This window comes from Hypanus sabinus, chromosome 5 (assembly GCF_030144855.1).
Source record: "Hypanus sabinus isolate sHypSab1 chromosome 5, sHypSab1.hap1, whole genome shotgun sequence".
Classification (NCBI taxonomy): domain Eukaryota; kingdom Metazoa; phylum Chordata; class Chondrichthyes; order Myliobatiformes; family Dasyatidae; genus Hypanus; species Hypanus sabinus.
Window position 1 is genome coordinate 86,966,569 of NC_082710.1, and position 27,140 is coordinate 86,993,708.

Here is a 27,140-nt window from a genome sequence, read left to right on the forward strand (position 1 = left end):
ACCAAAAGATAGAAATTTAACGCCAATCTGCACTTATGTCTTGTACACGTCAATTTCAGAAGCAGGGTAGTACCTTCAGCTGCCACGTTCTTTTGTTGTGCACTTAGTGTTACCAACCAGCTCACTCATTGATCGTTGCCCCCAAAATCTTACTGACTACAAATTTCCTCAGCTCACCTTATGATGCCAACACTGCACAATCTGCTCTCTGCTACCAACAGTGTCTTGCTGACATTTTGTGACATTCTGGAATCTTATAAAAATATCAACAGCTGCTGCCAGTGAACACAAGGCCTGATAATGATTTTTTTTGGAAAAAGGTGAAGGCACCTTTAGCAACCGAAAAGTTGAAATCTTTGTATAAATAGATATATAGATATATCATTTACAAAACAAGCTGTAGATTTTTAGGACATGGTTTCTGCTTTTATGTATCTATCACTGATTGATTCCTCAGGCATTGTGTGAAGAAGAACTGGATTTGTTAATGCGTGTTTGTCTTGTTTTAATTGGTTTCTCGTTTTCTATATTTGTTGTTTAGAATAAAAAGGACAAAATCTTTGCTTGCCCTTCTTTCAAATATACCTTTATATTATTCCTCTTTAATGCTTTACAGTTGAAGGAAAATGTGTATGCAAATGAAGGAAGGAAGTGTTTGTTTATTTGTTTGTTTAAAGATACATCTCGGTACCAGGCCCTCCCAGCCCAAAGAGCCGGTACTGCACAATTGCACCCATGTGACCAATTTACCTACTAACCCGTATACCTTTGGAATGAGAGAGGAAACTAGAGCACCTGGACGAAAAACACAAGGTTACAGAAGAATGCAGAAACTCCTTACAGAATTGAACTTGAGTTGCTGGTCTTGTAATAGCTCTATGCTAACTGCTATGCCCAAGTCGACGGAACTGATTCACAGAAACAGAATTAAATGTACTCCTTCAAAATACTTCTAACTACCTCCAGGAACAGAGGTCTATGCACACGAATCAATTATTACCCCAAAAATTTAAAAGGAATGCTTTATGAATATTTTGTCTCTTTAAGAAAGCAATATTTGTAATAAAATAAAACATAATTTTAATAATATGGAAATTATATCACCAATACAGAAATGACCTCTAAAATATGTTCAATCCACACATCACTAACATTTTAAACAAATGAGTTCTCCTTAAAGTATATACCGGTATTTTTTTAAATTTTCAATTCTTTTTCCTTTCTGTTCATAATCACCAAACCTACGCTCATGTTGCAGTTGTCCAGTTCATTGGTGAGGCTGCATTTGGATTACAGTGTACAGTTTTGATTGTCCTATTAGGGAAAAGATGTGGTTAAACTGGAAAGAATGCGGAGAACATACCACATTACAGCACCATACATTTTAATCTACTCTAAGATCAATCTAAGCCTTCCCTCCTACACAGCCCTCTATCACCCATCTGCCTCTCTAAGAGTTTCTTAAATGATTCTAATTTATCTGCCTTTACCACCACCTCTGACGGTGTGTTCCATGCATTTGCCACTCTTGTTAATAAACTTACCTCTGACTTTCCCCTACACTTTCTATGCCTCTACTCAGCCCGTAAACCTAAGCAGAATTACAAGGGTGTTGCCAGCACTGGAAGGTTTAAATTATAGGGGGAGATTGGCCAAGCTGGGTCTTTATTCCTGGGAATGTAAGAGAATGAAGAGACATCTTATAGATGAGTTTTAAATTGTGAGAGTCATGGATAAGAACATCTTTTCCCTGGGGTCGGGAAGTCCAAAATTCAGGGGCATAGGTTCAGGATGGCTGGGAGGGGGTGGAGGAACATTTCAAATGAACCCGAGGAACAATGATTTCATGGTGAAGATATTAAATGAGATGCCAGAGGAAGAGGCTGAGACAAATACAATTACATCATTGAGGAAACACTTGAATAGGTACATGAAAGGATATGAGCCGAATCCAGAAATTGGGATGAGCAGGATGCACATGGTGATTGGCATGGATTGATCAAGCCAAAGGGCTAGTGTCAATTCTGTATTGCTCTACAACTTGATAACACATCCAAAATCCAAGAGTGTCCATTATTTAGCACCAGCGGACAAAGATGTGCTGGCATTGGAGAGAGTCCAGAGATGGTTCTCGAGAATGTTTCCAGGAATGAGCAGGTTAACATATTAGGAGCTATTGATGTCTCTGGGCCTCTACTCATTGGAGTTTAGAAAAATGAGGAAGGGGAGGATCTGATTGAAACTTATGGAATATTAAAGGGCCTATATTGAATGGATGCGGAGAGGATTTTCCTGTAACGGATGAGTCTAGGAATGAATGATACAGCCTGGGAATAGAAGGACATCCATTTATGAGATGAGGAGGATATTCTTTAGACCAAGGGAGGAGAATCTGTGGAATTTATTTCCATGGATGGCTCAGGAGCTCAAGCAGATGTTGATAGGTTCTTAAAAAACACAATGTTGGCAGAACTCAGCAGGCCAGACAACATCTATGGGAGGAGGTAGTGACAACGTTTCGGGCCGAAACCCTTCATCAGGAGTGAAGTAACATGGGATGGTCGAGGGGGAATAAGAAGTGGAGGGAGGGATGAAGTAGAGAGCTAGGAAGTGATAGGCTGGAGGGAAATGGGCTGGGGGAAGGTGGAGAATTATAGGAAATAAAAGAGAAAGAAAGGTAGGGCTGGGGGGAGATTATAGTGAGGGGGAAAAAAAGAAAGAGAACCAGACTAAATTATAGATAGGGATGGGGTAAGGGGGGGGGGCAGGGGTATCAATAGAGATCTGTGAGTTGAATGTTCATGCCGGCAGGTAGGAGGCTACCTAGGCGGGAGATAAGGTATTGCTCCATCGACCTGCGTGTGGCCTCATCTTGACGGTAGAGGAAGCCATGGACAGACATATCGGAGTGGGACAAGTCTGTGGAATTGAAGTGTGTGGCCACAGGGAGATCCCGCCACTGCTGGAGGAGTGAATGCCGGTGTTTGGCGAAACAGTCTCCCAGTCTGCGGCGGGTCTCCCCAATGATAGGTTCTTGGTTAATCAGGGTATGAAAGTTTAAGAAAATAGGAGAATGTTGAGAGGTCATTATAGAATTGCGGAGCAAAGTCAATGGACCAAATGGCCTAATCGCGGTCCTATGTTTAATGGTCATATCAGGAGAAGGAATTTTGAAGATTATTGTTTATTAGATCCGATCTGTTTCTGTTCAAAATTCCAAGGGAAACTTTACCTCTTCAGGAGAGTGAGCAATTGGGTTATGAACTCTGATTATCCACATCTGACTTAATGCTGGCCAAATGTCAACACAAAGTTTCTGGCACTACCATCAGTTTCTGCCTGTGAGTCACTAACCAACAAGGAACTCTGAGTAGAACTTCTTACATTTAGTAATAAAAATAGGTTTTAATTTCTCTCTGGAATTGATTTTTTGAATGAAAAAGATAATTTATATGCCAGCTTGATATTTGAACCATAGAACCATAGAACACTACAGCACAGTACAGGCACTTCAGCCCTCCATGTTGTGCTGACCCATATAAACCTTTAAAAAAGTACTAAACCAACACTACCCTGTAACCCTCCATTTTTCTTTCATCTATGTGCCTGTCCAAGAGGCTCTTAAATACCCCTAATGTTTTAGCCTCCACCACCATCCCTGGCAAGTCATTCCAGGCACTCACAACCCTCTGTGTAAAAAACTTACCCCGATGTCTCCCCTAAACTTCCCTCCCTTAATTTTGTACGTATACCCTCTGGTGTTTGCTATTGGTGCCCTGGGAAACAGGTACTGACTATCCACCCTATCTATGCCTCTCATAATCTTGTAGACCTCGATCAAGTCCCCTCTCATTCTTCTACGCTCCAAAGAGAAAAGTCCCAGCTCTGCTAACCTTGCTTCATATGACTTGTTCTTCAATCCAGGCAACATCCTGGTAAATTTCCTCTGCACCCTCTCCATAGCTTCCACATCTTTTCTATAATGAGGTGACCAGAATTGAACACAATACTCTAAGTGCGGTCTCACCAGAGATTTGTAGAGTTGCAACATGACCTCTCTACTCTTGAACTCAATCCCGCTGTTAATGAAGCCTAGCATCCCATAGGCCTTCTTAACTACCCTATCAACTTGTGCAGCGACCTTGAGGAATGTATGGATTTGAACCCCAAGGTCCCTTTGTTCATCCACACTCTTAAGTAACTGACCATTAATCCTGTACTCAGTCTTCTGGTTTGTCCTTCCAAAATGCATCACCTCACACTTGTCCGGATTGAACTCCATCTGCCATTTTTCTGCCCAACTCTGCAACCTGTCTATATCCTCTTGTAACCTTCGACCACCTACAGTTCCATCCACAACTCCTCCAATCTTGGTTCATCCGCAAACTTACTCACCCATCCTTCCGCCTCTACATCCAGGTCATTTATAAAAATCACAACTAGCAGGAGTCCCAGGACAGATCCCTGCGGCACTCCACTAGTCACCAACCTCCAGGCAGAATACTTTCCTTACACAATTACTCTCTGCCTTCTTCCTTTAAGCCAATTTTTTATCCAAACAACCAAGGTTCCACTTATCCCATGACTTTCTGGATGAGTCTCTCATGAGGGGCCTTGTCAAATGCTTTGTTAAGGTCCATGTAGACCACATCCACTGCCCTACCCTCATCAATTTCTTTTGTTAACTCTTCAAAAAACTCAATCAGGCTCGTGTGGCACAATCTTCCCTTCACAAAGCCATGTTGACTATCCATGAGTAGACTGTACTTCTCCAAATGCTCGTAGATCCTATCCTTAAGAATCCTTTCCAGTATTTTGCATGCCACTGACGTAAGACTCACCGGTCTATAGTTTCCAGGTTTCTCCCTATTACTTTTTTTAAACAAGGGATCTACATTTGCCATTCTCCAGTCCTCTGGAACTTCCCCTGCAGCCAAAGAGGATTCAAAGATCATGGCCAATGCTCCTGCGATCTCTTCTCTCAATTCCTACAACAGCCTGGGGTGTATCATATCTGGCCCTGGGAATTTATCAATCTTAATGTTTTTAAGAAGATCCAACACTTCTTCTTCCTTAATCTCCACATTGTCCAGCACACAGGCCCGCTCTACTTCGACCTCATCCTGATCAAGATCCTTTTTACTTGTTGAATACTGAAGCAAAGTATTCATTTAGGACATCCCCAGCCTCCTCCACCTCCAGGCACATGTTGCCCTCTTTATCGTTTAGCGATCCCACCTTCGTTCTCGTCATCCTCCTGTTCTTCACATACGCATAGAATGCCTTGGGGTTCTCCTTAATTCTACATGCCAAGGCCTTCTCATGCCCTCTTCAAGCTCTCCTAAGTCCTCCTTCCTGGCTACCCTATATTTCTGATAAGCCCCTCCTTCCTTTTTCCCCTTGATGAGTTGCCTCACATGTTTCGTCAGCCACGGTTCCCTTTTCCTACTATTTTTTCCTTGCCTCAGTGGGACAAACCTATCCTGAACCCAGCTCAAGTGGTCCCTAAACTTCTCCCACATTACTTCTGTGCTTTCTCCTTTGAACATCTGTTTCCAATTTACTTGCGCTTGTTCCTGCCTCATCCCTTCAAAGTTAGCCCTTCCCTAGCACTTTACCATTTTGTCTGATTTTATCCCTTTCCATAGCTATGCTGAAGCTAAGGAAGTTGTGGTCACTCTCACCAAAATGCTCCCCCACCAAGAGGTCTGTTACCTGACCAGGTTCATTACCCAGAACTAGATCCAGTATAGCATCTCCACTCGTCGGCTGGTCCACATACTGTGTCAGGAATTCTTCTTGAATACACCTGACAAATCAGCCCCATCTATACCCCTTGCACTCAGGAGGTGCCAGTCAATATGAGGGAAGTTTAAATCTCCCATAACTACTACCCTGTATTTCCTGCACCATTCTAAAATCTGCCTGCTTATCTGCTCCTCGGTGTCCCGAGGGCTATTTGGGGGCCTGTAGACTACTCCCAGCACAGTGATTGATCCCTTCCTATATCTAACTTCCACCCAGACTGACTTCGTGGACACTCCTTCTGCAACGTCCTCCCTTTCTATAGCTGTGATACTGTCCCTGACCAGCAATGCCACTCCCTTCCCCCTTTTCTACCTCCCATCCTATTCCTTTTAAAACACCTGAACCCCAGGACCTGCATCATCCAATCCTGCCTTTCCTCCAACCAAGTTTCAGTAACGGCCACAACATCGTAGTTCCACGTACTAATCCATGCTCTAAGTTCATCCTCCTTGCTCCTAATACTCCTAGCATTGAAATAGACAATGTTATCACCTATCACCCCTTTAACTGGCTACAATTGTTATGTTCCCTGCCTGTCCTTCTTCATCAACTCAAAACTCTTAGCATCATGCCCTTGTCCTTCTACCTTAATTCCTGCACTCACATTCTGATTCCCACCCCCTTGCCAAACTAGTTTAAACCCTCCCCAACAGCTCTATCAAACCTGCCTGCCAGGATATTGATCCCCCGGTATTCAAGTGCAACCTGTCCTTTTTGTACAGGTCACACCCACCCCAAAGAGGTCCCAATGATCCAGAAACCTGAATCCCTGCCTCCTGCTCCAATCCCTCAGCCACGCATTTATCCTCCACCTCATTCTATTCCTATTCTCACTGTTGCATGGCACAGGCGGTATTCCCAAGATTACTACCTTCGAGGTCCTGCTTTTCAACTTCCTTCTTAACTCCCTGTAGTCTTCTTTCAGAACCTCTTCACTTTTCCTACCTATGTCATTGTACCAATATGTACCACGACCTCTGGCTGTTCTCCCTCCCACTGCAGGATATCTTGAACGCGATCAGAAACATCCCGAACCCTGGCACCGGGGAGGCAAACTACCATCCGAGTTTCTTTCCTGCATCCACAGAATCACCTGTCTGACTCCCTGACTATAGAGTCCCCTATCACTATGCCTTCCTCTTCCTTTCCCTGCCCTTCTGAGCCTCAGGGCCAGACTCTGTGCCGGAGGTACGGCCACTGTCGCTTGCCCCAGGTAGGCTGTCTCCCCCAACAGTACTCAAACAGGAGTACTTATTGTCAAGGGGTACAGCCACAGGGGTACTCTCTAGTACCTGACTCTTCCCCTTCCCTCTCCTGACTGTGACCCATTTCTCTGTCCTGGAGAGACCACCTGTCTGTAACTCCTCTCTATCACCTCCTCACCCTCCCTGACCAGACGAAGGTCATCAAGCTACACCTCCAGTTCCCTAATACGCTCCCTTAGGAGTTGCATCTTGATGCACCGGGTGTAGATGTGGCAGTCCGGGATGTCGGGAGACTCCAGGACCTCCCACATCTGACACCAACCACAGAAAACTGGCCTCACACACGTACTACCTCCTTTTGCAATCAACAACTGCCTCACCTCGTCCCATTACCGCCGAAGCCCATGGAGCCAAAGACCTATCACTCTGCTGCCCGCTGGATATAACTGCTTTCTTTCTAAACTGTTCATGCTCAATTGGCTGACATCATGCGCCTGCGCAGTCTGGCCTCTCTTTTCCCCTGAGAACTCAAAACGTCTTCCCTCTGGAAATCCTTAGGTGCTCTCCCGCTGCCTTCTTGTTCCGAACTGAACCTCAGGTGCTAAACAATTAAATGGAGAATACTGGAGCAACACACACAAAATGCTGGCGAAACTCAGTAACTCAGGTAGCATCTATGGATGGGAATGAATAGTCAATGTTTCAGGCTAAAATCCTTCATCAGGACTGCAAAGGAAGGGGGCAGAAGCCTGAATACAAAGGGGGAGGGGAAGGAATAAAAGCTAACAGGTGATTTGCCTGTAATTATACTATTGAAGGTGGGAGAAAAGAGAACATTTGGGGTCGATGGGTTTTTTGATTATGTTGGCTGCTTTATCGAGGCAAAGGAAAATGTGACAGGGTTCATAGAGAGGAGGCTGGTTTCAAAGTTAAAGCTGAGTTTGTTGTCATACGTACAAGTATATGTATGCTCAGGTGTAATGAAAACTTACCTGCAGCAGCATCACAGGCACAGAGCGTTTTGGACCCCTAATGTAAGAAAAGGTGTGCTATCATTGCAGGGGGTCCAGAGGAAGTTTGCAAGAATGATTCCAGGAATGAATGGGAACATTTGATGGCTCAGTGCCTGTACCCACTAGAGTTTTGAAGAATGAGGAGGAATCTCATTGAAACGGGGACAGAGTGGATATGGAGAGGAAGTTCAGGACCAGATGGAACAGCCTCAGAATAGAGGGCAACCATCTAAAACAAAAATGAGAAGGAGGGTGGGCGAACTGTGGAATTTATTGCCATGGACGGCCTTAGAGACCAAGTCAGAATCAGAATCAGAGTCAGAATCAGAATCAGAGTCAGAATCAGAATCAGAATCAGACTTTAATCACCAAGTACCTGTGCACATACAAGGAATTTACTTCCGGCAGATGTTGTTTCTCTGCTCATAACAGATGATAAATATAAATGAAAATATAGATTATACATCCAAGTAATAGTTAGCCGACAGTTAACCAGCAATTAACTGTTCAGCAAAGTGACCGCAGTAGGGAAAAAACTTCTCCAGTGTCTATTAGTCGTAGACTGGAGGGATCTGAAGCGCCTACCAGACGGAAGCAGTTCAAACAGTCCATGCGCAGGATCGAAGGAGTCCTTTATGATGTTCCCCGCCCTCTTCTTCAACCTGGAAGAGTACAGGTCCACAATAGAGGGCAGGGAGGCTCCAATGATGTGTGCACTCAGCAGTTCAGTCAAACTGAACCTCAGTTGCAAATCAATTAAACGGAGAATACTGGAGCAACACACACAAAAAGCTGGCGAAACTCAGTAGCATCTATGGATGGGATTGAATAGTCAATGTTTCAGGCTAAAATCCTTCATCAGGACTGGAAAGGAAGGGGGCAGAAGCCTGAATACAAAGGGAGAGGGGAAGGAATAAAAGCTAACAGGTGATTTGCCTGTAATTATACTATAATTATAATATTGAAGATGGGAGAAAAGAGAACATTTGGGGTTGATGGGTTTTTTGATTATGTTGGCTGCTTTATCGAGGCAAAGGAAAATATGACAGGGTTCATGGAGAGGAGGCTGGTTTCAAAGTTAAAGCTGAGTTTGTTGTCATACGTACAAGTATATGTATGCTCAGGTGTAATGAAAACTTACCTGCAGCAGCATCACAGGCACAGAGCATCATATACATAGCATTCATAGGAGAACAAATTATTCATAAATTATAAACAGCTTTTAGAAAAAAACATAATTAAGACAAAAATAAACAAAGTCTTTTTTAATACAAGAAGATCAAAGTGGTCATAGTGATTTCGATAATCTGCTGATCCGTGTCCACAACACTGAGAAGTTGTGGGAGATGTTGCAAGAACGTACCTCTAGTTTACAAAAAGCCTGGGTGCTATGTAATGTGTCAGTGCAATGGAGTTCAGAGAGCAATCTTGGCTTCCTCTGAAAGGAGTTTGTATGTTCTCCCCGTGGATTGTGTGGGTTTCCTCCAGGTGCTGCAATTTCTTCAAATATTCTAACAATGTACTGGTTGATAGGTTAATTAGACAGTGTAAATTGTCCCATAGTTATGCTAGTGTTAAATCAGGTTGCTGGTGGCATAGCTCAAAGGCCCAGAAGGGCCTATTCTGAGCTGTAACTTTGAAATAAATAACTAATATATTCCTCCAACATATATTGATATAAATATCCAGACCATTTGACAAACACTACAACTTACCAATGGCTCTCTCTTATTTGCAGCTGAATGTTGAGTGAATTTTCACAAGAACAACAACAAAATCCTTTGCCAATGTGCAATTTGTGAAAGCAAAACGTCGATCAGATAGTGATATGCTTAATGTTATTATTCAACAGCATGTAGGGAAATCAAAACAGCAACAAAATATATTCAAGTTCATGATCAAGTTCAAGTTTATCATTATCTAACTGTTCATTTATACAACCAAACGAAACAATGTTCCTCCGGACCAAGTGCACCCATAATACATTGACCGCACACAGCACATAAAACAAAATATTGTCTAAAAAAGCTAATAAAATGTAAATCAAATCCAAGTAGTTCACAGTTCAGGTAAGCTGTAAACAATATACAGCTCACAATCCTACACTGAGGAAAACAAAATTGAACACAATACTTTGAGGGCAGTCTAACTGGATTTTATAGAGCTGCAACATTACCCTGCAACTCCTGAACACCATCACACAACTTCATATTGCTGTAAAGTCCATATTGGCAGTGCCAGTGCAGGCACAGCACTTTTATAACTAATATTGGTCCATGGTACACCATTTCTCCTTTCCAGCATGTGCATCGATAATTATATCTCTCAGAGAACCTAGGTGATCTCTCAACACACCCCCTGGTCAGCCGCACCGTTGTTCATCGCAGCCATTGCTATAAAGGGTATGCCTTTAAGAGCTGAATTTTCCCACTAAAGTGAAAACAGGAACTATCATGAATACTCCTGTGGTCCTGCAGCATTGGTGGAAGGAGATCTTCCACATATCAAGATTGTTTAACGTCAATACAGTACACAAGTGTGAAACAGAATGAAGTAATTGTTACTCCAGATCCGATGCAACACAAAAGATAAAGAATGTAATAATAAAAAAAGATAACTTAAGGGATATTTAAGGCTTACATTGATAGATTCTTGATTGGCCAGGGAATGATGGGATACGAGGAGAAGGCAGGAGATTGGGGCTGAGAGGAAAATTGGATCAGCCATGATGAAATGGCAGAGCAGTCTCAATGGGCCAAACGGCCTAATTCTGGTCCTATATCTTATGGTCTTATAACTTATATGCATCGATTGATTGTATGTCCATAAAGTGACATTAGGCACAGGAGAGTCTGTACATAAGATTACTGACAAAAAATGGTGAAGCAGACATGTGTTAGTGGGTAAAAGTGTTGATCAGCCTTATTGCTTGGGGTAAGTAACTGTTTCCAAATCTGGTGGTCCTGGTGTGGATGCTATGTAGCCTTCTCCCTGATGGGGGTGGGACAAACAGTCCACGAGCAGGGTGGATGGGATCTTTTATTGCAGTTTTGACTACCCCGTTGTACAGCCTTCCTGACCGCCTCAGTGCAGTTTCCGTTCCAAGCAGTGATGCAGCATGTGAGGATTCTCTCCACTGCGCATTAAGTCCACAGCAGAAGTCATTTAATTGGATCTTCACTCAACCCTGGAACATCTGGACAGCAAAGATGCACACAGCAGGATACTCTTTATCGACTCCAGCACATCATTCAGTATCTTCATCCCCTCAGAACTAATTAATAAACTGCAAGACATTGTCCTCAATACCTCCCTGTGCAAAGGGTTCCTGGAGTTTGGCATCAACATCTCCTCCATAATATCCAACAGAATAGGTGCATCACAAGGCTGATCTGTCACTTCACCCTTATGACTCTTTGGCTAGGCACAGCTCCAAACCCATTTTTAAGTTTGCTGACTACACCACTGTCATAGGCCAAAATCAAAGGTGGTGATGAGTCAGCAAATAGAAGGGAGGTTGAACATCAGGCTGAGTTGTGCCACAGCAACAACCTCACGTTTAATGTCAACAAGTCCAAGGAGCTGATTATTGACTTCAGGAGGAGGAAATTGGAGGTCCATGAACCTGTTATCATAAAGGGATCTGCAGTGGAGAGGGTTAACAATGTTATCTTCCATGGTGCTATTTCAGAGAGAAAGCATGGTGGCATCTTAGACAGTTGCAAAGATTCGGCTTGACATCGAAAACTCTGACAAACTTCTACAGATGTGTAGTGGATTACAGCCTGATATGGAAACACCAAAGCCTTTCAACAGAAAACCCTACATCTACATAGACTGTTGTTGCAGAAAAGCAGCATCCAACATCAGTGACTTTCACCACCCAGGCTATGCTCTCTTCTCACTGCTACCATCAGAAAGAAGGTACAGGAGCCTCAGGAATCACACCACCAGGTTCAGGAACAGTTATTATCCCTCAACCATCAGGCTCATGAACCAGAGGTGATAACTTCACTCATCTTCTGTTCTCACAAAACTATGGACTCACTTTCAAGCACTCTTCATATCATTTTCTTGATATTTATTATTATCATATTCTTTTCTCAATTAAAGCTGGTAAAATCTGAGGTATGGGATACCCAAGCTAGCACATTTTTCAATTGCTAGAAACTTTTAGATATTGTGGTGTTGTTTAGTATTGTTCTTTTCTAAAGATTTGTAGAATATTGCTGTGTAGCCCTAATTGTTTAATACTATTGTATAGTGACTTTGGGTCATGTTCCATAGTCTTTCAATTCCCTTTTTAATTCAGCATATTTCTGGCATTTTTCACTGATTTCTGTATGTTGTGTGTTTTTGGAATGGCTATAAAGTAAGTTGTCCTTGGCTGCTTATCCCTAATATTATATCCGGATAGTTATTATGGATTGCCCTGTCTGTGTTACACGAGCATGGTGGTGGACGAACCCAAGTGCAGAACACAGGCATGGAGGCAGAGTCACAAGGCATTATTAATGTAGCGAGCATGGAGTCAGTATCCAGGAGCAATCTTAGACCTAGAACTGGTAGTCCTAAGAACCATGAAACAAGGTTACTCACACCAGAGTCAACCAATGAACTGGCAGCTCCTTGTTGTGGTCACAAAGCTTTTATACTGCATTTGCTCATGGAAAGCAGGTATTTGTAGTTAGTGGAACCTGGGAATGATTGGAAACTCAACAAGGTGATTGAGGCCCAATTCCTGAGGTAAATAGCCAGGTGGTCAAGATGCCAGAAGAGACCATGACAGTCTGTAATAATGGATCACTTTGTAGGACTCTGATTCTAAAACTGGATCAGGTCTGCATTTATACTAAGGCTTGGAGTTTTTTATGCATTTGTATTTTAAAGCAAGATTTTGGTGAATGATGTTTACCACGTTATCATTATTATTTTTCTTTATTCTTTCTTTTTGTATTTGCACAGTTTGTTGTCTTTTGCACCCTGGTTGTCTGTCCTGTCACTGAGGTCTTTCACTAAGTCTTTTTATAATTAATGGATTTATTGAGTATACCAGCAAGAAAATGAATCTCAGGGTTGTTTATGGTAACATACAGTATATTACTTTGATAACAAATTCACTTTGAACTTGAACATGTAGCATGATGTGAATTTAGATGTGCATAGTCCAGTTCTCTTCAGAATCCTCAGAAAGTAGAGGCATTGTCGAACTGTCCTGTTTGTATAGAATGCCTTCTGCGAGCACGTGAGAAACAGGAGGTTGTGTTTTCAGGATTTAACTCTATCTGCCACTTCTCTGTCCAGCTTTGCATCCTGTCTATATCCTGTTGTAATCTACAATCACCTTCTACACTACCCACAACACCACCTACTTCCATTCCATCTGCTGCTCTAAGCAAAATAAGGAAGTAAAAGGAGAAATTTACTCTGAGATACAGTATCTCTCCAGAAAATGTAATGGATTCTTTTCTACTCTAATCCAAATCTGAACCACAGCTGATCCTCCTGCAACAACAGCCGCAACTACATCAATATGTTTTTCTTAAACATATTTATAGCTTCAGAGAGTAAAATTGTCGAGTTATTGCCAATTAGTGCCAAATTAGTAAACAGTTTTATGAAGAGTTTTGCTTCCCGTACTCCTTCCTAAATCAGTTAGAAAGAAACCTGATTAATTCTAACATCTGTTTTCCCAGTCTGTTTCTGTTGAATTTTCTTCCTAAATAGTATTTAACTAACATTAATAAGATGTGGATGATGTACTGAGCTGATAATACTATCAGGGGAGCTAACTATAGCTACAGTAATGGAGTCACAAAAATGATTGAGTATTAGTTGATGCAAAATGCACTCTCAACAGCTGGTGTGGAATGTTTTGTGAGAATGTGTGTCTGACTTTTGTGCTCATAAAGAGAAGTCTGCTTCAGTTACTAAAGCGTCAAGAAAGCCCAGAAGATCATCACACAGCAAGGTGACCATGCAAAGCAGTTTGTTCACAAGTTTCGGCTAAACTGTATTGGATTCCACAAGTACTTCATGTTAAGGTGAAAGCTATGGTTTTGAATTATACATTGATGTCCTAAAACCCCACTGTTTTTCTATATAAAAAACAGAGTTGTGTCCATTTAGAACACAGATGAGAAGGTTTTTATTTAGTTAGATGATAGTGGATCTGTTGAATTCATTGCTATAGACGGTTGTGGAAGCCAGGTCATTGAGTATATTAAAAGCAGAGGCTGATAAGTTCTTGATTAGTCAGGATGTCAAAGGTTACAGGGAAAAGGCAAGAGAATGGGGTTGAGGAAGATAATAAAGAAGCCATGATGGAATGGCAGAGCAGACTCAATAGGCCAGATGGCCAGTCTCCCTTGACTGCCTCTATTTGCACATTGGTGAGTCTCGTTCCTCAGTGCTGTGTTGAAGGTAATGTCACACTTCTATTATATTAAGTCCTGGAGTCTTGAAATAGAAATGGCATGATGGTACAACAAGTACTGCCACCGTGACACAGCTCCAGAGATCCAGGTTCAATCCTTACATCTGACTCTGTCCGTGTGGCATTCACACACTCCCCTTCAGTGTTGGCAAGGTGATCAAATTCAGATTCACAATCATGATCTGGTTCAGTATCATTGGCATATGCTGTGAAATCTGTCATTTCATGGCAGCTGCACAGTGCAATACATAAACTACAATTTACAATCAGAAAAATATATAAAGTAAATTAACTAATCAGTGCAAGCAGAGAGAAAAAAAGGGGGATAAAAGAGTGAGTTAGTGTTCATGAGCTCAATGTCTGATGCCGGAAGGGAAGGATCTGTCTGTAAAATTTTGTGTGTGTATCTTCAGGCATCCTCCTTGATGGAGGCTTTGAGAAGAGGGCATATCATAGTAATGGATGTCCTTAATAATGGATGCAAACTTTTTGCTGCATAGCCTTTTGGAGATGCCCTTGATGTCTGGGAGGCTAGTGCCTATGATGAAGCTGGCTGAGTTTACAACTTTTTGCAGCTTTTTTTTCTACCCTGGCTCCTCACACCAGATGGTATGGCTTTCTGTGATGTATCTGTACAAATATGCTAGAGACTTCGATGACATACCATGTCTCCTCAAACTCCTAATGAAATTTAGCTGCTGTTGAAATTCTTTGTAATTTCATCAATATTTTGGGCCCAGGATAGATCTTCGCACATGGAAGCTTGGTACTGGAAATACCATTTGGAACTATTAACCTAACTAATTATGTTAATGGAACTAATCCCTTCAGTTTGCAAAAGCTTCATTTCTCTCTATTCTCTGCATATTTGTGTGCTTTGCTAAAACCCTCTTAAACACTCCTGTTGTATGTCGTATGTCTCTACTACCACCACTGCCAGTTCATTCCAAGTACCCACCTCTCTGTGTAGGGAAAAAATAATTCCCAATATATCTCCTCTGTACTCTCCCCTTCTCACTTTAAATGCATGCCCTCCAGTTGACCATTATGCACAGGGCTCCCATGACTGGGTGAATTTCCTCTGGGTCCACCTGTTTCCTTCCACGGTCCAAAGACACACTGGTTGGTAGGTTAATTGGTCATCATAGATTGTCCCATGATTAGAAGCACAGAAAAACATACAGCACAATACAGGCCCTTCAGCCCACAAAGCTATGCCAAATATGTCCCTATCTTAGAACTACCTAGGCTTTACCAATAGCCCTCTATTTTACTAAGCTCCATGTAGCCATCCAGGAGTCTCTTAAAAGACCCTGTCATTTCTGCCACCACCACCACTGCCGGCAGCCCATTCCACACACTCACTACTCTCTGCATAAAAAAAAACTTACCCCTGACATCTCCCTGTACCTACTTCCAATCACCTTAAAACTATGCCCTCTCATGCTAGCCATTTCAGCCCTGGGGAAAAGCCCCTGACTATTCGCATGATCAATGACTCTCATTATCTTATACACCTCCATCAGGTCACCTCTCATCCTCCATCACTCCAAGGAGAAAAGGCCAAGTTCACTCAAACTATTCTCATAAGGCATGCACCCCAATCCAGGCAACATCCTTGTAAATCTCCTGTACATCCTTTCTATGGTTTCCACGTCCTTCCTATAGATTAGGCGTGGATTAAAACAGGGGTTGCTGGCTGGCATTATTCAAAGGGTCGGAAAGGCTTTTCTGCACCATATCTCAATAAGTAAAAAAAAAAGGAATTAGCCCATTTGACCCATCAGGTCTGATCTGTCTGTCATCCCATAATGGCTGATTTATTATCCCTCTTAACCCCATTCTCCTGCTTTTTCCCCATTACCTTTAACAACTTTACTAATCACTAACCTATCAACCTTTGCTTTAAATATACCCAAAAACTAGGCTTCCATCGCTGTCTATGGCAATGAGTTCAATAGGTTCACCACTCACTGGCTAAAGAAATTCCTCCATATCTCTGTCTTAAGTGGATGACCCTTTAGAAAATTAAATACACCTTTATTCCTTCCATCAAAGTGCATTGACATCCCTACACTATATTCCAGCTGCAACTTGTTTGCCTATTCTCTCAACCTAAGTCCTTCTGCAGACTCCCTCCCTCCTCAACACTACCTGCCCCTCCACCTATCTTTGTATCATTGGCAGAATTGGCCACAAAAGCATCAATTCCATCATCTAAATCATTGACATATAACCTAAAAAGAAGCTGTCCCAACACCAACCCCTGTGCTACACCACGGGACACTGGCAGCCAACCAGAAAAGGTCCGCTTTATTCCCAGTCTTTACCTTCTGCCAGTCAGTCAATCTAATATCCATGCTAAAACCTTTCCTATAATACATATGACCTTGGGGGAAAAAAAAGATATTGCCTGTCTAGTCTGTGCCTCTCGTAGCTTCTACCATGTCTCTCATCAGCTTCCACCACTCCAGAAAAAAAACAAGCTAAGTTTCCCCAACTTCTCCCCATAGAGTACTAGAGCAAGGTAGAACAACTGGTTGAGTGGTGTCCCAACAACAACCTTGCATTCAATGTCAGTAAGACCAAGGAACTGATCTTGGACCAGGAAGGAGACATTGAGCGAACACACACCAGTCTTCATGAAGGGATCAGAAGTGGAAAGTGTTCCTAGATGTCAGCATTTCTGAGGATCTATCCTGGGCCCAGCATATTGATGCAATAACAAAGTAGGCACACCAGCAGTTTTATTTCATTAGAAGTTTTGAAGAGTATTGTTATATAATTAAAAAAACACTCATAAATTTCTACAGATGTACCACAGAGAGCATTCTAACTGGTTGCATTACCGTTTGGTCTGGAGGGGCCAATGCACAGGATCAGTAAAAGCTGCAGAAAGTTGTAAACTCAGCCAGCTCCATCATGGGTGCTAGTCAGGACACCTTCAAAAGGCGATGTCTCAGAAAGGCAACATCCATCTTTAAGGATCCCCATCACCGAGGCCATGCCTTCTTCTCATTGCTACCACCAAGGAGGAGGTCCAGGAGCTTGAAGACACACACTCAGTGTTTCAGGAACAGCTTCTTCCCATCGCCAACTGATTTCTGAATGGACGTTGAACTCATGAACAGTAAGTCCAGTATTTTTCCTCTTTTTACACTACTTATTGAATTTTCTTTTCTAATTTTTACTTCTTAATGTAATTTATCATTGTTGTTATTATTATGCATTGCATTGTACTGCTGCCACAAAACAACAAATTTCACAGCATATACCAGTGATGTTAAACCTGTTTCTGAAATGCCCTCTAATCCAGACAGTGTCCTAGTAAATCTCTTCTGAACTCTCTGCATAGCCTCCACATCCCATAATGAGTCAGCCAGTACTGATAATCATCAACAAGTTGCCTTCCTGGCTTTTCATGCTGTGAATGTTACTTGTCACCTGCCAGCCATGGCTGAATGTCGTCCAGGTCTTGCTGCATGCTGGCACAGAATTGAGAAGAGTGTAATTATCAGCAAACAATCCTCCTGGCTTTCACATCGTGAAAGGATGGTATTTGAAGCACAAGGTGACAGTGCATGGACCTGGTACTCTACATTGAGAAATTTCTGCTGTGAATTTCTGGGCTGTGATGATTACAAGCAACATCCACAACTATCTTGGCTGAAGAAATCTGGCATGATCACCATTGCCTCTACCAAGCTGAAACATGCTCCAAAGAAAGCATCCTATTTGAATGCATTATGGGTTGGTATGGCAACTGCTTTGCACGTGGTTGCAAGAAACCGCAGAGTGCGGTGAACGCAGCTCAGCACAACACTGAAACTAGTTTCCCCTCTGTGGACTCTGTCTATACTTGTTGCCTCGTCAAGGTAGCCAACATGAACAAAAACTGCACTCCCCTCCCCCCTGCAGCCATTCTCTCTTCTCCCCTCATCCATTTTGCAGAAGACAAAAAAACCTGAAAACACATATCTCCAGGCTCAAGCCAGCTTCTACCTTATTGTTATGAGAATACTGGTGGAAAAGCTACTCCAAAGGAAGAACGAAGTGCCCACCCATCAGAGGTACTACCCCTCCCTAACACCCCATACGCTACTTGGCAGTCAGCTTTCACCTGTGGCCCCAAGCAGCTATTCGCTAGCAAAATGTGGCCATACTCTAGTACACCCCTTCAACATGTGGGCTAAACCAGATGAGGATAACTGATGGGTCATAAACCCTCTGTGAGTTTGGGTTTGCCCACCCAAACTAGTGAAGACAGTACTTAGACGACTGCATGGAGGTAACCACTAGTTTGGCTCAATAGGTAGAAAGGTAGACCCAGCCAACACCATGGAGAACTTAGTGCATGACAAGGCACTGAGGAGGTCATCATCGGCATCTAACTCCATCTACAGCCACATTGAGTCTGTCCTGCCACTGGATACAGACATGTGAGTGAGTTTGACACTGTGCAACTCTTTCTCACTTTAAACTAAGTCATCGTCCATCTTTCCCATCCCAAAATAACTGAAGTCCTGTGATGACAGGCTAACCATGAAACAGCAGGCGTGGGTACACTGACAGCTGTAGCTGCAAACCCCCACACCGGAGGCTCATTATCCACAAACATGCAGCAGCAGTGGCTTTCAGCAGCCACCAGAGTGACTGAGCAACCCTTTTCAAGAATGCACTGCTCACCTCCACAGTACAAGGAAACGGCTAGAAAAAGTAGCCTAAACATTGCTTGCTCCATTCTTTCAACTGGTTAGTTTACCTTGGCTGGCCAACAGCCTATCACAGTGGCTGAAATACATCAAAGAGAAAATTAAGAAATATTCCTATCACCCTTGATATGTGGAATGTGTGCACATTGTCGAACAGAGCTGATGCTGACAGACCTCAGAGAAGAACTGCGTTGGGAGAAAGTTAGCCCAATATAAGATCAATATCGCAGTCCTGAGTGAGACCTGGCTTGCAAGAGAGGGCAAACTTTGTGAAAGGGCATGGCATGCACATTCTTTCGGAGTGGAAGAGGAAATCAAGACCGATGTAAGGCTGGGGTTGGATTTGCAGTGAAGATAGAGGTCAATGAATAGCCCTCCAAAGGGCTTCAATGACCAGCTCATGAGCATGAAACTCCCCCTGTCACCTTGTAAGAAACATGACACCACTGCCAGCACTTACACCCCAACCATGACCAACCCTGTTGATGTCAGGGACAAATTATAAAACATAGAAAACCTGCAGCACAATACAGGCCCTTCAGCCCACAAAGCTGTGCCAAACATGTCCCTACCTTAGAACTACCTAGGCATATCCATAGCCCTCTATTTTTCTAAGCTCTATCAAGGAGTCTCTTAAAAGACCCTACTGTTCCCGCCTCCACCACCGCTGCCAGCAGCCCATTCAACGCCCTCACCACTCGCTGTGTAAAAAACTTACTTGATATCTCCTGTGTACCTACTTCCAACCACCTAAAAACTGTGCCCTCTCATGCTAGCCATTCCAGTCCTGGGAAAAAAACCTCTGACTATCCACATGATCAGTGCCTCTCATTATGTTGTACACCTCTATCAGGTCACCTCTCATCCTCCATTGCTCCAAGGAGAAAAGGCTGAGTTCAGTCAACCTATTCTCGTAAGGCATGCTCCTCAAACCAGGCAACATCCTTGTAATTCTCCTCTGCACCCTTTCTGTGGCTTCCACATCCTTCCTGTAGTGAGCCGACCAGAACAGTACTCCAAGTGGGATCTGACCAGGGTCCTATATAGCTGCAACGTTACCTCTCGGCTCTTAAACTCAATCCCACAATTGATGAAGGCCAATGCACCATATGACTTCTTATCCACAGAGTCAACCTGCATAGCAGCTTTGAGTGTCCTATGGACTTGGATCCCCAAGATCCCTCTGATCCTCCACACTGCCATTAATGCTATATTCTGCCATCATATTTGACCTACCAAAATGAACCACATCACACTTATCTGGATTGAACTCCATCTGCCACTTCTCAGCCCAGTTTTGCAACCTATAAGTGTCCCACTGTAACCTCTGACAGCCCTCCACACTATCCACAACACCCCCAACCTTTGTGTCATCAGAAAATTTACTAACCCATCCCTCTACTTCCTCATCCAGGTCATTTATAAAAATCACAAAGAGAAGGGATCCCAGAACAGATCCCTGAAAAACACTCCACTGGTGACCAATCTCCATGCAGACCCATCTACAACCACTCTTTGCCTTCTGTGGGCAAGCCATTTCTGGATCCTCAAAGCAATGTCCCCTTGGATCCCATACCTCCTTACTTTCTCAATAAGCCTTCCATAGGGTACCTTAGCAAATGCCTTGATAAAATCCATATAAACTACATCTTCAGCTCTACCTTCATCAATGTGTTTAGTCACATCCTCAATAATTTCAATCAGGCTCATAAGGCACGACCTGCCTTTCACAAAGCCATGCAGACTATTCCTAATCATATTATGCCTCTCCAAATGTTTATAAATCCTGCCTCTCAGGACCTTCTCCATCAACATACCAACCACTGAAGTAAGACTCACTGGCCTATAATTTCCTGGGCTATCTCTACTCCCTTTCTTGAATAAGGGAACAATATCCGCAATCCTCCAATCCTCTGGAACCTCTCCCATCCTCATTGATGATGCAAAGATCATTGCCAGAGGCTCAGCATTCTCCTCCCTCGCTTTCCACAGTAGCCTGGGGTACATCCCATCTGGTCCCGGTGCTTATCCAACTTGATGCTTTCCAAAAGCCCCAGCACATCTCCTTTCTTAATATCTACATTCTCAAGCTTTTCAGTCCACTGCAAGTGATCCCTACAATTGCCAAGATCCTTTTCTGTAGTGAATACTGAAGCAAAGTATTCATTAAGTACCTCCGCTATTTCCTCCAGTTCCATACACACTTCTCCATTGTCACACTTGATTGGTCCTATTCTCTCACGTCTTATCCTCTTGCTCTGCACAGTCTTGTAGAATGCCTTGGGGTTTTCCTTGATCCTGTCCGCCAAGGCCTTCTCATGGCCCCTTCTGGCTCTCCTAATTTCATTCTTAAGCTCCTTCCTGTTAGCCTTATAATCTTCTAGATTCATATCATTACATAGTTTTTTGAACCTTTAATAAGCTCTTCTTTTCTTCTTGACTATGCTTACAACAGCCTTTGTGCACTGTGGATCTTGTACCCTACCATCCTTTCTTTCCATGTCTCACTGGGATGTACCTACTCCAAACCCCACGAAAATATCCCCTGAACATTTGCCACATTTCTTCCATACGTTTCCCTGAGAATATCTGTTTCCAATTTATGCTTTCAAGTTCCTGCCTGATAGCCTCCTGTTTCCCGTTACTCCAATTAAACATTTCCTTAACTTGTCTGTTCCTATCCTTCTCCAATGCTTTGGTAAGAGAGATAGAATTGTGATCACCATCTCCAAAATGCTCTCCCACTGAGAGACCTGACATCTGACCAGGTTCATTTCCCAGTAACAGATCAAGTACAGCCTCTCCTCTTGTAGGCTAATTTACATATTGTGTCAAGAACACACCTAACAAATTCTACCCCTTCTAAACCCATCATTCTAGGTAGATCTCCCTGTTATTATTACTCCTTTCCAGAATCTGTCTCCCTAACTACGCCTTGATGTCCCTTTTACTATTGGGTGGTCTATAAAAAACACCCAGTAGAGTTATTGACTCCTTCCTTTTCCTAACTTCCACCCACAAAGACTCCGTCGACAACCCCTCCATGACTTCCACCTTTTCTGCAGCCGTGACACTATCTCTGATCAACAGTGCCACACCCCCACCTCTTTTGCCTCCCTCCCTGTCCTTTCTGAAACATCTAAAGCCTGGCACTTGAAGTAGCCATTCCTGCCCCCGCACCATCCAACTCTCTGTAATGGCTGCAACATCATAGCTCCAAGTGTTGATCCACGCTCTAAGCTCATCTTGATTACAAATGTCCCCCGTTCTTTTGAACGTTCGCTTTACGACACCTCACTGTTATGAAAGACCTACATTAGTTACCTGTTTTCACTAACAGAAGGTGTTTTCACTGTTACGAAAAAAGGCAGCGCACGCCCTGAGGAGCCAAGTTCCTCCCCCGGAACTGCATTCTAGCCGGCATTGCTTAGAACCATAGAACCATAGGACACTACAGCACAGTACAGGCCCTTCAGCCCTCCATGTTGTGCTGACCCCTATAACCCTTAAAAAAAAGTACTAAACCCACACTATCACAAAACCTTCCATTTTTCTTTCATCCATTTGCCTGTCCAAGAGGCTCCTAAATAACCCTAATGTTTTAGTCTCCACCACCATCCCTGGCAAGTCATTCCAAGCACTCACAACCCTCTGTGTAAAAAACTTACCCCTAATATCTCCCCTAAACTTCCCTCCCTTAATTTTGTACATATACCGTCTGGTGTTTGCTATTGCTGCCCTGGGAAACAGGTACTGACTAACCACTCTATCTATGCCTCTCATAATCTTGTAGACCTCAATCAAGTCCCCTCTTATTCTTCTATGCTCCAAAGAGAAAAGTCCCAGCTCTGCTAACCTTGCTTCATATGACCTGTTCTCCAAACCAGACAACATCTTGGTAAATCTCCTCTGCACCCTCTCCATAGCTTCCACATCTTTCCTATAATGAGGTGACCAGAATTGAACACAATACTCTAAGTGCGGTCTCACCAGAGATTTGTAGAGTGGCAACATGACCTCTCTACTCTTGAACTCAATCCCCCTGTTAATGAAGCCTAGCATCCCATAGGTCTTCTTAACTACCCTATCAACTTGTGCAGCAACCTTAAGCGATGTATGGATTTGAACCCCAAGGTCCCTTTGTTCATCCACACTCTTAAGTAACTGACCATTAATCCTGTGCTCAGTCTTCTGGTTTGTCCTTCCAAAATGCATCACCTCACACTTGTCCGGATTGAACTCCATCTGCCATTTTTCTGCCCTACTCTGCAGCCTGTCTATATCCTCTTGTAACCTTCGACCACCTGCAGCTCCATCCACTACTCCTCCAATCTTCGTGTCATCTGCAAACTTACTCATCCATCCTTCTGCCTCTATATCCAGGTCATTTATAAAAATCACAAATAGTAGGGGTCCCAGGACAGATCCCTGCAGCACTCCACTAGTCACCAACCTCCAGGCAGAATACTTTCCTTACACAATTACTCTCTGCCTTCTTCCTTTAAGCCAATTTTTTATCCAAACAGCCAAAGTTCCACTTATCCCATGCCTCATGACTTTCTGGATGAGTCTCTCATGAGGGACCTTGTCAAATGCTTTGCTAAGGTTCATGTAGACCACATCCACTGCCCTACCTTCATCAATTTCTTTTGTTACCTCTTCAAAAAACTCAATCAGGCTCGTGAGGCACGATCATCTCTTCACAAAGCAATGTTGACTATCCATGATTAGACTGTACTTTTCCAAATGCTCGTAGATCCTATCCTTAAGAATCCTTTCCAGTAGTTTGCATACCACTAACATAAGACTCACCGGTCTATAGTTCCCAGGTTTCTCCCTATTACCTTTTTTAAACAAGGGAACTACATTTGCCATTCTCCAGTCCTCCGGCACTTCCCCTGCAGCCAAAGAGGATTAAAAGATCATGGCCAATGCTCCTGCGATCTCTTCTTTCAATTCCCACAACAACCTGGGGTGTATCATATCCGGCCCTGGGTATTTATCAATCTTAATGTTTTTAAGAATATCCAGCACTTCTTCTTCCTTAATCTCCACATTGCCAGCACACAGGCCCGCTCTATTTCGAGCTCATCCTGATCAAGATCCTTTTCACTTGTGAATACTGAAGCAAAGTATTCATTTAGGACCTCCCCAGCCTCCTCTGCCTCCAGGCACATGTTGCCTTCTTTATCGTTTAGCGATCCCACCTTCGTTCTCGTCATCCTCCTATTCTTCACATACGCATAGAACGCCTTGGGGTTCTCCTTAATCCTAAGGCCTTCTTATGCCCTCTTCAAGCTCTCCTAAGTCCTTTCTTTAGCTCCTATTTGGCTACCCTATATTTCTCATGAGCCCCTCCTACTTCCTGCTTCTTATATCTAACATATGCTTCCCTTTTCCTCTTGACGAGTTGCCTCACATGTTTCATCAGCCACAGTTCCCTTTTCCTTGCCTCAGTGGGACAAACCTATCCTGAACCCAGCTCAAGTGGTCCCTAAACTTCTCCCACATTACTTCTGTGCTTTCCCCTTTGAACATCTGCTTCCAATTTACTCTCGCTAGTTCCTACCTCATCCCTTCAAAGTTAGCCCTTCTCCAGTTAAGCACTTCACCATTTCATCTGATTTTATCCCTTTCCATAGCTATGCTGAAGCTAAGGGAGTTGTGGTCACTCTCACCAAAATGCTCCCCCACCAAGAGGTCTGTCACCTGACCAGGTTCATTACACTGAACTAGATCCAGTATAGCCTCTCCTCTCATCAGCCGGTCCACATACTGTGTCAGGAATCCTTCTTGAACACACCTGACAACTTCAGCCCCATCTATACCCCTTGCACTCAGGAGGTGTCAGACACGTGCTTAAACATGTGTCTGTGAGCTTCTGTGCTTTATGTCGATTTATTTTGTGCATCTGTTAGCAAGGTGAGTTCTAAGGTATCAGAAAAGCCTAAAAGAGCGTGTAAGGGTGTTATACTCAGCGTAAAACTGGACATAATAAAGTGTTTCAATCGCGGTGAATAAAGTGAATAAAGAATAAAGTAAGGAGTTTGGCTAAGGGTTTGTGGAAGTTGATGAAGATGATGTTGAAGAGGTTTTGGCATCCCATGACCAAGAACTGACAGATGAAGAGCTGATGAAGAGGAAAGAATAACAATTGTAACTGAACGCAGTAGTGAACGGCCCAAAAGTAAAGTTGTCCAGGAACTGAACGTGGAGCAATTGCGCGAGATTTTCACTGCGATTGATAACACTGCAATGATTGCAGAAAAGTATGACTTTAATTTTGAAAGGGTACGTAGATTTAGGGCTTATTTGCAGGACGGTTTGAGTGCTTACAAATAACTGTATGATAGAAAAATGCATGAGGCTAAGCAGTCAAGTGTACTGTCGTTTTTCAAGCCTTCCACATCAGCCACAGCAGACAATGAAACTCGACCTTCAACATTGATGTAGGCAGACATAGAAGAACGTGACTTGCCTGCCTTGATGGAAACAGATGACGATGAAATGACACCCCAGTATCCCACCACCCCAACCTCAGATGACTCAGCCTAACACACCATCAACAGTGTGGTCACTGTCTTCCCAATTCCAGTAAGTGAAACTACACTGTACATACATTATTCCTACTTTATATAGGCTGTGTATTTTTATGTGTTATTTGGTATGATTTGTTAGGTTATTTTATGTGTCTGCGAATGCTCACAAATTTTTCCCATATAAATAAATGGTAATTGCTTCTTCACTTTACGACATTCCAGCTTACGAACCATTTCATAGGAACGCTGTATCTTCAAGTAGCGGAGAAAACCTGTATTCATGATACTCCTCGCATTGAAATAGACACATCTCAAACCATCGGACTGAGTGCGTCCCTTCTCTATCACCTGCCTATCCTCCCTTTTGCACTGTCTCCAAGTTTTCTTTATTTGTGAGCCAACCTCCCTTCCCTCCGCCACTTCAGTTCGGTTCCCACCCCCCACCGCCTCTAGTTTAAACTCTCACCAATAGCCTTAGCAAACCTTCCTGCAAGTATATTGGCCCCTCTCAGATTCAAGTGCAACCCATCCTTTTTGCACCCTTTACATCTGTCCCAAGAGGTCCCAATGATCCAGAAATCTGAATCCCTGCCCCCTGCTCCAATCCCTCAGCCACACATTTATCCTCCACCTCATTCTATTCCTATACTCACTGTTACGTCGCACAGGCAGTAATCCCGAGATTACTACCTTTGAGATCCTGCTTCTCAACTTCTTTCCTAACTCCCTGTAGTCTTTTTTCAGGACCTCCTCCCTTTTATACCTATGTCATTGGTACCAATATGTACCACGACCTCTGGCTGTTCTCCTTCCCACTTCAATATATCATGGACACAATCAGAAACATCCAGACCCTGGCACCTGGGAGGCAAACTACCATCCATGCTTCTTTCCTGCATCCACAGAATCACCTGTCTGACCCGCTAACTATAGAGTCCCCGATCACTACTGCCTTCCTCTTCCTTTCCCTACCCATCTGAGCTACAGGGTCAACTCTGTGCCAGAGGCCTGGCTAATGTTGCTTCCCCCCCCCCCACCCCAACAGTACTCAAACAGGAGTACTTATTGTTAAGGGGGACAGCCACTGGGGTACTCTCTAGCATCTGCCTCTTGCCCTTCCCTCTCCTGACTGTTACCCACTTATCTGTGACCCCAGGCCCCAGAGTGATTACCTGCTTGTAGCTCCTCTCTATCAACTCCTCACTCTCCGTGAGCAGACGAAGGTCATCGAGCTGCATCTCCAGTTCCCTAACGCAGTCCTTAAGGAGCTGTAGCTCGATGCACCTGGTGCAGACATGGCTGTCCGGGAGGCTAGGAGTCTACAGGAACTCCCACACCTGACAACAAGCTCAGAAAACTGGCCTCATACACATACATTCTCTCTGTATTCTACACAGATAACCTACCTCGCCTCGACCCTTTCTCGC